We start from the raw sequence: 13,073 nt of genomic DNA, 5'->3' as shown, positions 1-13,073 counted from the left end.
TCTGCGTGGCTGAGGAGGTCATTTGAATTTTCAAACAAAATGCAAATTCTAGGCATAAGACGTTTATCCCACATTGGCCATGCATAGGAAATCTTTTGTATTTAAATGTAAAGCCACACACATTCATAGTTTCAAAACTTAAAGGCTTTTGGCAAGAGGCTTCTTGGCGACCCAGTGGACCCCACGCATGCGCACGCATCCTGAGGTGCCTAAATTTTGTGATAGAAGGGAAAATTAAAGGCCGAGCAAGTTGGAGGTGATCGAACAGTCGTCGCTATACTGCAATGCGAAGATGCTCAACGGTTAACCATCGCGACATGGCGACCAAGTGGTGGGACCCGACAGGAGGGTAGCTCAGGTGAATTAACGAGTGAGTAGGTCCATCATAGAGAAACAACTGTCGTTGATCTGCTATGTGAAGATGCATGTCTGTTAGCCATCACAGATCAACGACAAGGTAGTGGTGTGTCCGGCGATGGTGAGGTGGCAGTCCAGTGGCGGATGAGGTGGCGAACAGGTGGATTTGCAAGCGAATCACATGATGCCACATGACGGGGTGTAGAAGGTGAAAATCAGGCAAAAATTAAAATTAAATATATAGTCCCAGCTATAGTGTAGAAAATTCAAAAATTTAAATGACTGTTGTGCAGAGAGATTAATGGTTGAGGGGTTATTTTTTGCCCTAATATAAACGTGTTATATATCATTGGAAAGATTTCAAAATGAGGAGTCCGTTTCTGTAGTCAGTTGTAACACACGCCAAATATTTTGAGGGAAGTTTCCTCAAGATTTCAAAAATATTTTTCAGTTTATCAGAGAAGATTTTCTACAGGCCAAGTGTGTGAGCCGAAAATGGCAGAAGATTTGGGGCAGTTGTCATTGTTAGATGAAATCGGGAATTTTTATCTTTTCCTTCTTATTCTTAATTCTTCTCATTTGTAAGGTTTCCAATTTCTGAAGAAATTCTCCAAGGGAGATTTCCAAGAGGGGTTCTAGTCTTATTCATTGTAATTTTCTTAGCTGTAATTATTGATGGTCTAATTCTTCTGTCATTGAATAGATACATTTTGCAAATTGTTTTCTTAGTTGCAGGTCACATATATGTAAGGCATATATATAGTTGCATTGGATTGTCTTCATGCATTCTTCAATTTCAATAAATCCAGTCTTCAAGGGAGTTTGGGTTCATCCTCTCAAAGTGAGAATGTAATGGGTGTTCTTAGGTACTCTTCAAGGAAGAGTTTAACTTCTCTGAACAATCATTTTGGATTTGGGTTAATGTTTGGATGTGTATGATCCTTTCATTGAGTTTAGAATGTATTTATGTCAGGCATTAATATAGGGATATCTTTTCAATGAATTTGATGTGCAACCTGGATTTCATTTGTAGTTATTTGTATTGACTCTATGCTTGGATTGAGACACTGATATGTTACAGTTAGAGGTTACTTGCAATATTTTAAAAGAACCAAATCAAAATATCTTTCTTTTCTATTTTGTGGTAATGTTCCACCTATCTCATGTTCAAACATGCTGAGTTGTCAATATAGATTTAGCCTATCTACAGTACCCTCCTTGTTTTTGAACCTTCAATGAGATCTATCTGCTTCTGTTGATGTTGTCTTGTGTGTAATGGGTCTGATTCAAAGCATCAAAGGTACACCCACCTAGGTTTTGCAGAGCTTGAAGAGTAGAAGGATTTTATCCTTGTTATGTTGTCCCAAGCCCTGAAGTATTTCATTGATTGAAATCGACTATTTCATAGATAAATTGCAGGTGAACTTGGGTTTCTCATTTTTGAGAACAACAAAGTGTTGAGATACAATGTTTTTTTGCTAAAATGTTTAAGCAAAAAAGAAAGAACCATGGAGAAAAATGGAGAAGAAAAGAATATATAGAAAAATCTCCTTCAATAAACCCTAATATGAAAAAATACATGAGAAAAATCCTTTGGTAGATTTGTCCAAAATGGCATAAAAAACTCATGTGAAACACTGCCAAAAATAGCTCTTGATGCTAAAAATAGAACTATCACCTCTACTAAAAATAGCCATCTGAAAAGAACTCTTCTTTTGAAAATATCTCTCCATGTGAAAGTTGCATGTTGTCCATGCCAACTATAGCCATTGGAAAAGTCCCTCTCCTTCTATCTATTTTGCCTTGTTTAATAATTTTATTTTAGCATTTATTTGAAATTATGTTATCTTCAATAAATGATAAAACAAAAATATTAATTCTTTTTTTTTTTAAAATAATTTTACTCTAACATTTATTTAAAATAAATAATGACATTGTTTTTAAAATAAATGCTAGGAATAAAATTATCGAATTATTGAATTTTAGCCTTTTTATCTCCTTTTATAAGTTAATATAATTTCATTAAGATTTAGGAGGAATAAATCTAAAGAAAGTTATATTAACTTATAAATTAAAAACAAGATAAATATAAACAAAATCTTAATAAAGCTTTTTAACTCCTTTGCATGAGGGAGTTAGAAACCTAGGGAAGACATAAGTCTTAACCCTGTGGCAATGATAGAAGTATTTGTGTTCTTGAAAAAAAAAAAAAAGCATAGTTCTAGCCGATTAGGGCATGAAACAAATAGCTCGAACTCTAATAATCTTTCATCTTTTCATTTTTTTGGAAATTGTTGTTTGGCCAACATGCATTCTTTGGGGTTCAAATAGGTGTTCTATGAGCAGGGTTTTGAAGATGATTTATAGATTGATCTGCATGAAGCATGGTATGCATCCTACACTTCTTTTCCTCACACTATCATTTGTCTTTTGGAAGCAAAGGAAGCATGAATTATTTCTTTTAAACCTGCATGTATTTAGAATTTCCATGCATAAACCTTCGTCGTGTGTGCTCTTTGATAGCAAAAGCATTAATTTTTCTCTATGATTCGAATAGGGCTTCTTAGCTATAATCTGAAAAAATTGTTCCTAGGGTTTATATTTTTCTACCTGGATCCTTCTTTTGATAACTACTCTTGAACTACTCTTGTGCTTATGGTCGTACTGTTGTATAATGCTCGTAAATCATTGATATTTCTTTGGTCAACTGAACTGTATTTTGTTACTCCTAAAGCTCTTAATGACTTCTAATGGATGTGAAGTGGCTTCACCATGGTATATTGCACAGTGCATTATTATTAATATTTTGAAGTGCTCTTGTTTTGATCATCTTTTTCAGTATATGATGCTATAGTTTTTACTGCTCCTTTGGGGCTATGTGACTGTCAAACCTTATTCCTAGGTGTTGTCCTGGTTATGTTTTGATGTGAATGGCTCCATTTATTAGCCATGCAAATACCCTTTTTCTGTTCTTTTAACCTTATTGTTACGCTTCCATTATTTAAGACTCTTTCTCCTTAAATGCTTCATGGCTTCATATTAGTCGTTTATACTTGCTATTTTTTGAAAGATGTTTTTTATGATTCCATTGCTCTTATCTGATTACCCATTGTTTGTTGTCATGTCCTTGACTGTTAGAACTTTAACTATTGTATGAACCAAAACCCCTCTTTGAGATGATGTGAAGAACTTGCTTATATTAAATGATGATATTATGCATTGAAGTCATTATTTACTTGCATAATAAAGTCTTTGATTATCTAGAAGGCACTTCCTTGTGTAAGCTTCTCTAATTAGTCATTGTCACTGTCTTGAGTGACCTTGGGGTTATTGCTCTTGTCTTTACATTATGACATTGTGGATATGTCTTTAAATTTATTTCAAATACTGTAATCATGCTTCTTGATGGAGCATTGTTCCTTAATTACTTCTTGGTTACTATATTTGGATGCTTTAAGAGTATTGGGGTATGCACTTTATTGCCAGTGGTTGTTAGTTGTTTGAGACTTATTTTTTCACTATCAAACTAAAATAGTCATAGTAGTAAAGCACCTTGAATGGTATTTTGAGAATGAAGGTAAAAAGCCTCAAACCACTGTACAAGATATCCCAAATTGCTCGTTATTTTAATTCAGACCTACTACAATATGGGAGTCTCAACTCTGCCTTTTGATCATTCCTTGGTATTGGTTGCATCTTTTGTGATGTTTTGGTCATTTAAGAATTGCATCCTTGAAAATGTTTCCTTCTAGTCCATGATTCAATCCTCAATCTTTGCAAAAAGGTTTGATGTTACTATAAATGCATAGACTGTTACTATAAGTTTGAGATTCACTGTGTTATGCATTTCTCCCCTATGCATAGTCATATCTAAATGATGCCATAATTACTTATACTTGTGTTGCACTCTGTTATTTTGCATTGAATTAAGATGATTGTATGTCTTTTATATCTTATGACTGAGAACATATCATTTGTTGATCACTACCAATGTCTTCAAGTTTTAGATATGCTGTCATTTCCACTATATCTTCCATCATATAGCTTCCTCTGTGTTCAGTGTTCCATTCATATCTTAATGCACATTTCTTATATGCCTTTAACAATATCAAACTCACTCTCATTTATCAAAATCATTAATTACAACACTAATCATTAATTGCTGCTCTCTTTTTCAGTACTATAGGTAAGGTGCTTTAAGCACTGAGTATATTGTCCATTCTTGACTCTAAGGTCTAACTTTGTTATCAAATTGTCTTAGAATTGGGGTCATAACTGTGTCTAGAATCATCATAAAGTTCGTCTCTCTTATTTGCTCAAATATTATCATTTATTGCATCTTTTAGATTGCTCCTTTGAGGGCTTGCACTTGAAGCTTTTATAAATGGATATGCTTCTATATGACTACTTAGCTATCTTTTGAAAGATTTTGTGACTTAATGCACTATCTCCACTGGTTCTAGACTTGCCATCAATGACTAGTTCATGTCCTTTATTGAAGATTGCATTCTTTTCGATTTATTTGTTCATACTATCACTACACCTTTGTACTTTTGATTGTCCTAATTAGTGAACTGTGGAGAATGTCTATGATTCTTATTGTATTAGCTACAACTACTAATGCATTGAAAGACAATGTGACTGCTAATGCACTGTATTTACTACCATTATCATGACTGCATTATAGTCATCCTTTATTGGAGGCTATTCACCGTAATGTTCCTCATTATCATTGTCACAGATTCACTTTCTATTCCTTGTCACTACTTTGCTGATGTATCCATGATTATTGTTACCAATCAATATTTCTCATTACTAAGCTTTTCCCTTAGGACTATCTTTATGACAATTTCTTGTTTATGTAACAATCTGATTTGGAGGCTATAAAATATATTACTTGACTGAGATTATCATCTTTGAATGCTAAAATATATCATTCAATGGTTCCTCATGATTCCCTTTATAGAATCTATAACTTTGTTGCTCTATTAGAAGCTACATTCACTGAGAAATTCACACACACACGTGTTATGATGCTTCTTATATTAAGGTCTTTCATAGTTTTAACAATTTTGTATTTACTATCATGTGATGCTCTTGATTGTTATCTTTGAAGATCAAAGGCCTAGAAAGTCACAAAGCCTCAAAGAGAGGACTGCCATCTTTTGTATGTAGCGTTGTTGAAACCCTGCCATACTGATTTAATACAGTCTCTGTCCTTTATGGTAACTGTTACTTCTGCTACAAACCCTTGGTTGTTCATTAAATTGATGACATGCACTATCATTAATACAAGGTGATAATTGTCATATATTAGATTGCTATTTTGTACCTTTCATTGTCTCTGTCTCATGACTATGTGGGACTGATTTGGTAGTGGACTGCATTGTCATCTTTATTAGCATTGTCTCCTTATTGATTATTGCCCTTGTTTTTCAAGAAATTTCATGTTTTTGTGTCATAGACATGTCATTGTGATCTTCTATTTGACTAAATTCAGACTCCATGTATCATTTTCTATGGATGATAATGATGTCATAATCATGAAGCTCTAATAGTTAAGCCATTATGGATATTCATCTCATAATTGTCTTTTGATTTATCTAACCTTTTTGAGTAATTGGGTCTGAATATTTCTCTATTATTATGTATCACTGAGCTTTGAATGACTGTATAATGATGTTGCACTATGACTGCGATTAATTATTGAGGACTGCATTAATTGGTTTGGCAACCTCTATGATAGACATGAATCAAGGTGATAACATGAAGCATTCTCTGTCATAAAACTTCACTCCTTAATCATTTTTGTCTCTTGAGAGAGTCTTCCTACTGTGGTCAAGCCTTCTTGGACTGATTTTAGTCTTATAGACTTGTATCATTAATGGTCTTCAAAGGCCTCTCAAATACTTAACACTGTTGTATTGTGGATCTTTCTCATTACCCTAGCATGCTTATGAGTTGTGCATCATGGTTATTTATGTTATTGAAGACTATGTTTTAGTTCATCTCATATCATGGCTTGATTACCCTTGAGGCCTGCAATATGGACCTTCTTGTGATGCTTTTCTGATACTATTTAAACTATCATCTATGCATGATTGTATTTATGCTATCCATTACTTACTTCATTGGGCACATTCCTGATATTGTTTAATTCTATCACTACATTCTTTGAGGGATTGAATACACCCTTTACCTCCAATCCATTGCTCTCTTTTTTATATCTATTGGCATTGTCTTCAAAACCAAGACTCTTCTCATCGATTATGACTGTCTAATTTGAATGCTGCTATGTATTGATCGTTGATGGTTGTAGCTATTCCTAACCTTGACTTTTCAATATAATTTATCTTCCTTAATCATGAATTGGCTCATGGATCATCTGTCCCTTGTTGAAGGAATGTACTGTTATGCGTTCTTCTACTAGCATCTTGTGCTATGCATCTCCACATTATTATAGTCTCTACCAAAATAGTCATGAGACTTGTCCTTGAACCTATCCTCACCTTGTTTAATGTATCAAGAGTGAGACTAATCTTTTAACACTATTTTAGACTTGGCTATCTCATAGCCTTGGCATATTGGTCCCCATTTTCCATTGGTTCTATGTTTGCTATTGTTCCTAAGGATAGTGATCTTTTCCATAAGCTATAACTGTTTATATGTTGTCTCAGACTTACTACTCATTGTACTTTCATATGGTGTCCTTTTTCATGAAGAAGATGCCTTGGCTGCACTACTAACTTAGCTTTATTTATCATTTGTGATATGCCCTTTGCTATCACCTCAATCTATGAAAGGTTGAAATATTACTGAATAAAACTATGACAATAAACCTTATTGCACTTAATATCTCTATTTCTCTTCTCTATGACAATCTCATTATTAGTTATGTGGCTCACTTCTCTGTTGTTTTTATTATGATTGTATATGATCTTGATATCATGATTTCTTGTTTATTGCACATGATCTTAGCAAGCTTATTCATTATGCGACCCTACCAGGGTTGTCTAGCCTTCTATCACATCAACATGTCTCCACTCGGGCAAAGAGGCATTATTTATAACAGTGACCTTGAAGGCTCACTGTTATGGATGATGGGCACCTGTTTAGTGAAGACATGTTGTTGTGTTAGCATGTTGGGCTCAACCCTTGTGGGAGCCTTATTTAACCCCACATGCTTTATGATGAATCAGTAATGCACACTGTGTCTATACCTATATCCACACATGAAATAAACATGTTAAATAAAACATGATATTTGTTGTTATTCCAGGAAATGACGAGTTACCCTATTCTCATACTCCTTTCTTATTCTGTTGTATAGTTTATTTTCATAATGCTATGCAAATATCTTCTTAAAGTTTCAGTTTCAGCTATTCCCATGACTTGTGTGGGACACCTTACACATTTCTTGTAATACAAAAGCTATTTCTATGCAATCTTTTGTTGTTGCTTCTTGAAAAATACTTGCATAATGAAATAAGCTTCTATTTTGAGATCATAATGTGAAAAATGAATATTTCTATGAAAAAAAATGTGTACCGTTCTTCATCTAAAATGTGTAAGGCTTCATTAGGCCACCAAATTTACTTGCAGTGAAATTTTGGTAACATTTTAAGCGACCTCTCAAGGGTGTTCTTCTAATAAACATCGTGAACTTGACTAGTAGCCTTTGTTGCATCCATTGGGCACAGAGTCATGCCTTTTATTCCACTTGAAACTACTTGTAACTTAGCTTCTATTGAAAATAAAACAACAACAACAAAAAAGAAAACATGGCTCCATAAAATAGCCTGCAAGTTGTGCAATAGTTGCTTAATGAAACAAACTAGCCTGAAATACAACTAAAAGATGTGCAACAAAATAAACCTACTCTACCCTAAGATACCCAACATGGTAGTAAATTTTTGACCCTAAGCTACCCTAAGGCTCAAATAATTTTTGAGAAAATTAAACGTCATATAGTGGAGAATATTAATATCATAGGTGGAATAGCCAACCCCCAAGATCAGAATGATCATTTGATCTTCAAGAACTGGAGATTAAAGGGAAGAGATATCTTGCAGGATAATCCTAGGGAAGGTGTGAAATGGGAAAGCCCCCCCCCATGGCTAGATGAAAATCAACTTTGATGGCGCTTCAAAGGGTAACCCTAGCAATGCAAGGTGCGGAGTGGTTTTAAGGGATGAATGGGGAAACCGCAAAATCATTAAATGTATTCCTATTGGAAGCCAAAAAAATCATGTTGCTGAGGCTATGGCGGCTTATCATGGGATGGTGCTAGCAAAGGAAGCCAATTGTACCAGGGTATGGTGTGAAGGTGACTCTTTGAATATCATAAACTATTTGAATAAGTTGTTCCTGCCATCTTGGTCAATAAACAATGTTATTAAAGAAACAAAGAAAATAAGTGAAACCTTTGATATGTGTGTCTTCACACGTGTACAAAGAAGCTAACTCATGTGCTGACTAGGCAGCCAACCTGGCATGCCAAACTGAGGAAATCATTACTGTTAATGGGGAGAGTAAACTTGTGTGTGAGGCAAAATCCTTGTTCAAGATGGACCGTATCCATATGAGACAACGTGGCACCATCAATCATAATTCCTAATGCTTTTCCCACTATTTTCGATGAAGGATTACAATGGCGGTGATGAGCATTTATGTAATTGTCTTATCATATTAACAGGGCACAATCTGGGTTGTTTTTCAGAGCAATAATAGAAACTATAGAAGAAAAATCAGAGAAGATATTAGGAATAGGAAAAATAGGAGGGAACAAAAAAAGTTTTGAACCAACCTCATGTTTGGATTGGAAGAAGAACAAAGAGAATTGGGAGATTCTTCAGGAGGGAGGATTAAGTGTGTTCATGGAGAGGCTATGTGGTAAAGACCCAACAATCACCAAGCACTTTATAAAGAACTGGAAGAGTGGAAAAGTTTTGGTGGGAACTCAGATGATGAATGTGGATGAAGATATTATTGCAAAAGCCATGGGGATGGTGACAGAGGGCATTAAGTTCTATAGAGATCGTAGCGTCTCTGATAAAGCAGCGGACAAATTTCCTATCACGGATGGCGAAAAGAAGAAGATGGTGAAGGTGGATAACTCCTATCACTCCCCAAAATGTATATGCATGCCTTGGAGATTGATATTGTTTGCTACCATAATCTACATTACGCTAGATGGGAGATTTATGAGAGCTTACAGGCACCATTTTGTGTTGCTCAACCACTTTCGCCATGGTGAAAAGGTAAGATTTCCCTATTATCTTGCTTGTTCCATGGATCACACAATTAAAGAAATGCAGAAAGATCCTCAGGGCGACCATGCTTTGCATCAGGGTCTCATGGTTTTAGTGTATAAACGGTTGAAAGGGAAATGTATAGAGAAACCAATTAGAGGTAAAAATACCAGGGCTGAAGGAACAAAAAGTGAGTATAGTGGTTTTAACTATGATTGGGAAATCGAAGGTGAGTCAGAGGAGCTTAGTAAAAAGGGGAGGAATAAGGGGAAGAGAAAGAGGATTGTGGTTGATTCTGATATCTCGAACTCCGAGGATGAGTCCTTTGAGAAAAAAATCATCAAAAGCAAGAAAGGTAAAGGAATGGGGAAACAAACCCAAAGGAATAAGAATATCAGTAGGGGGGTTAACAAAGACAAAAAACAGATTTTGATAGATTCCAATGAAGATGCAGAGGGGGAAAAAAATGACAATGTGAAGGGTAAGGAAGGGGATGAGAATCTAGATGTGGGTGGTGATAAGGATTTGAATACTCAAGGATTGCAAAATGATGGCCAAGAGGATAAAAGGGGAAATCCTAGTGACTATCATGGGGATAATGATAGTATTAAGGGATTTTGTGATACTATCAACATAATTGTAAAAGATATTGGTAACCTGAAGAATGATATGAATGCTACCAAAAAGGGCATGATAGGTAACAAATATCTTTCTAAAAATGTTAAAGAAATGGTGGTGGCTATCAACAATGCTAAAGCTATTGAAAACATAGTTGGTAAAATCCTTGAAACTGAGAAGAAGGTTAAGGAAATGGAAGAGAATAGAGAGGTGAATGGGCTGGAAATTACCATGAAAAATATGGGCAATAGAGTCAACAAGATGGAACAAACTGTGAAGAGGATAGTTGAATAGAATTTCTAGATTCTTAAAGCCTTTGTGGACAATCTGAACATTCTGATTAACATATTTGATAACTTTAAAGACAAAGAGGGCAACAAGGACCAAATAGAGAAAAGAGGTCATGAGAAGAGAACTAGAGCCAACACCAGGAATCAGGGTGACATCAAGGGATGTGAGTTGGATGATTTGAATACCTTTGCGGATAACATAAAGCAGATGGTGGTTCATGCAGAAGATATTATGAAGAATATCTAGTTGTCTCAGTCTTTGTCTTTGTCTTTGTGCTGTCCTTTTGCTATCTTTTTACTGTCTTTTGTTGTTTTGTTGTCTTAGTGCGGCCCTATGTGGTTTGAGATCCCTTTTTGGTTTGGATGTGATGTATTTTTTTGTTGGGGTGATCAAGCACATATCTTTTCTGCTTTAATGCTTCTTCTTTCTCCTATTATGTAAAAGGTTCAGGTTCCTTTCAAAAACCGATTTTTACTTAATCAAAACATGGTAGTAAATTAAATGAAACCATTGACTAGTTCTGAAAATTAACTACCTTTTCTTGACAAAATACCATATTTTGCATGTGTTTGGGCAGCTACAAAGAGAATCAAGTTGAAGACATGCCTTAGACAATACTGTATAACTTCTTTAAGAATGAGAAACAAATCTTCTACCTCTTTCAGCTATTCATGCTCACATCCCTTTGTAAATTAAGAGATGATTAGGATGCAAACCTCTTCTGCTATAAGCTCATGATCAGGATTTTTGGCCTTCGGATTTTCATGCTCAATTGCAAGCATGGTTTGCAATACTTTTTTGTCCTCTTCTCTAGATAAGTGCCTAATAGGACAACCCCTTGAGAGTGCAGGCTCCTATGTCACACCTAGTTCTCCTTGATGAATTTTTTCATTGCTGATTATTGCTTTAGGACTTTGTTGCTCAATACTTGTTGCTAAGGTTGGCTTATGTATGTTTTTATCATTATCAATAAACAAAGGATGTTTAGCAAAGAGATTAAAATGAATCATTTCCTCCTTTTCAGTCTATTGTTCTACCTCGAACAATAGATTTATTACTGTAGACATCTAAAAATGGTCAATGCTTGCGGAATCATACTTTAACATTTGCGCATTGCCTTATTTTAGGGTTTTTGCGTCGCATTAACATTTCTCCTATGTCACGCACTTGGTTTTTTATCATTTGCGAGCATCGAGTCCTTCTGCATTCTTTATTTATCTCGCTCTCGAATTTGGCCTTGTCGACAACAATCTTTAGTCATGATTTTGGTCAATCTTATCCTATCGCATCAATGTGCGTGCTCATTTGTCATCATTTTGGACATCGTCAATCCTAATTAGGGTTTTGTCCTCTTATCAATCTTGTCGTTTTGCGATCAATTTGTCATCGATCATTGTCCTCTTATCAATCTTGTCATTTTGCGATCGATTTGTCATCGATCGTTGTCCTCTTATCAATCTTATTGTTTTGCGATCGATTTGTCATCGATCGTTGTCATTTTCAATCTTGTCGACTTGCGATCGATTTGTCATCGATCGTTGTCATTTTCAATCTTGTCGACTTGTGATCGATTTGTCATCGATCATTGTTATTTTCAATCTTGTCGTCTTGCGATCAATTTGTCATCGATCGTCATCTTTCTCAATCATGTCAATTTGGATCAATTTGTCATTGTTCCTCGTTAATTGGCGCATTTATCAATCAAATCATTTATCAATTCAAAATCATGATCGAATCGACATCAAATCAATCTTACATGAAGACCTAATTGTCGTCCTTGCATTTCTAATTTATCTTCTAGGGTTTCATGATTTATTCATTTAACCTTGTTTGTCATTTTCTCTCCATTTTTCTCTTTGGGATAAATTATTTATTTATTTATCCTAAGTCTTCTTGTCACAATTAAATGTTTATTTAATTGGCTAATTAATTCCTCCTATTTTTGTAAATTAATTAATGAATGAGAAATTATTAATTAATTTACCTAATTTTTCATCAATTTCCTAAATTCCAAGTCATCATTTCTAACCTAATTTTCTAATTGTTTCTAATGTCAATTTCTATTTCAAATTCTTGTCATAAATCCTTGCATAGCAATTTGTCATAAATTGTCATAAATTGTCATAAATCCTTACATAGCAATTTGTCATACACTTGTCATAATTTTGCTATTCCTGATTTGAATTTCCATTCGAATCACTTTCATGCTAATCTGATCTTTTCTCCAATTTGTCTATAAATTGGATGAATTTCTTCAATCAAAGTCCTTGGTCGAATCAATCACGCTTCTAGTACCTTTATGCTGTCATGCTATCTTGTCAATCTTGCTTTCATCTCATGCGTATGCACTTGTAGGTGAGATCCACAAACAAAAGCAATTTGAAGAAGAAAGAAGGACAATGGAGCCACATGAAGGAGACATTTGCATTTGGTTTGCTTAGATTTCATTTTGAATGTCTTGTTTTCATGTTTTCATTGAATGTTTTTAGGATTGTTATCACTGCATTTTAGTTTTCATGATTGAGCTAGTCCAATTTGTTATTGCTTTGATGATTT

General features: G+C 34.7%; 1 long non-coding RNA gene across 1 annotated transcript; it reads left to right on the top strand.

Moving 5' to 3' along the window:
* Positions 1-2,511: 2,511 nt before the first annotated feature.
* On the top strand, positions 2,512-7,210 carry LOC131062012 (uncharacterized). Its single transcript, XR_009110642.2, has 2 exons — positions 2,512-2,744; positions 5,474-7,210. It is a non-coding gene; the product is annotated as an uncharacterized LOC131062012 (long non-coding RNA).
* The last annotated feature ends 5,863 nt before the right edge of the window (positions 7,211-13,073 follow it).

This window comes from Cryptomeria japonica, chromosome 2 (genome assembly GCF_030272615.1).
Source record: "Cryptomeria japonica chromosome 2, Sugi_1.0, whole genome shotgun sequence".
Lineage (NCBI taxonomy): Eukaryota > Viridiplantae > Streptophyta > Pinopsida > Cupressales > Cupressaceae > Cryptomeria > Cryptomeria japonica.
The sequence above is the reverse complement of the archived record's forward strand: the minus strand, read 5'-3'. Positions and strand labels throughout refer to the sequence as shown.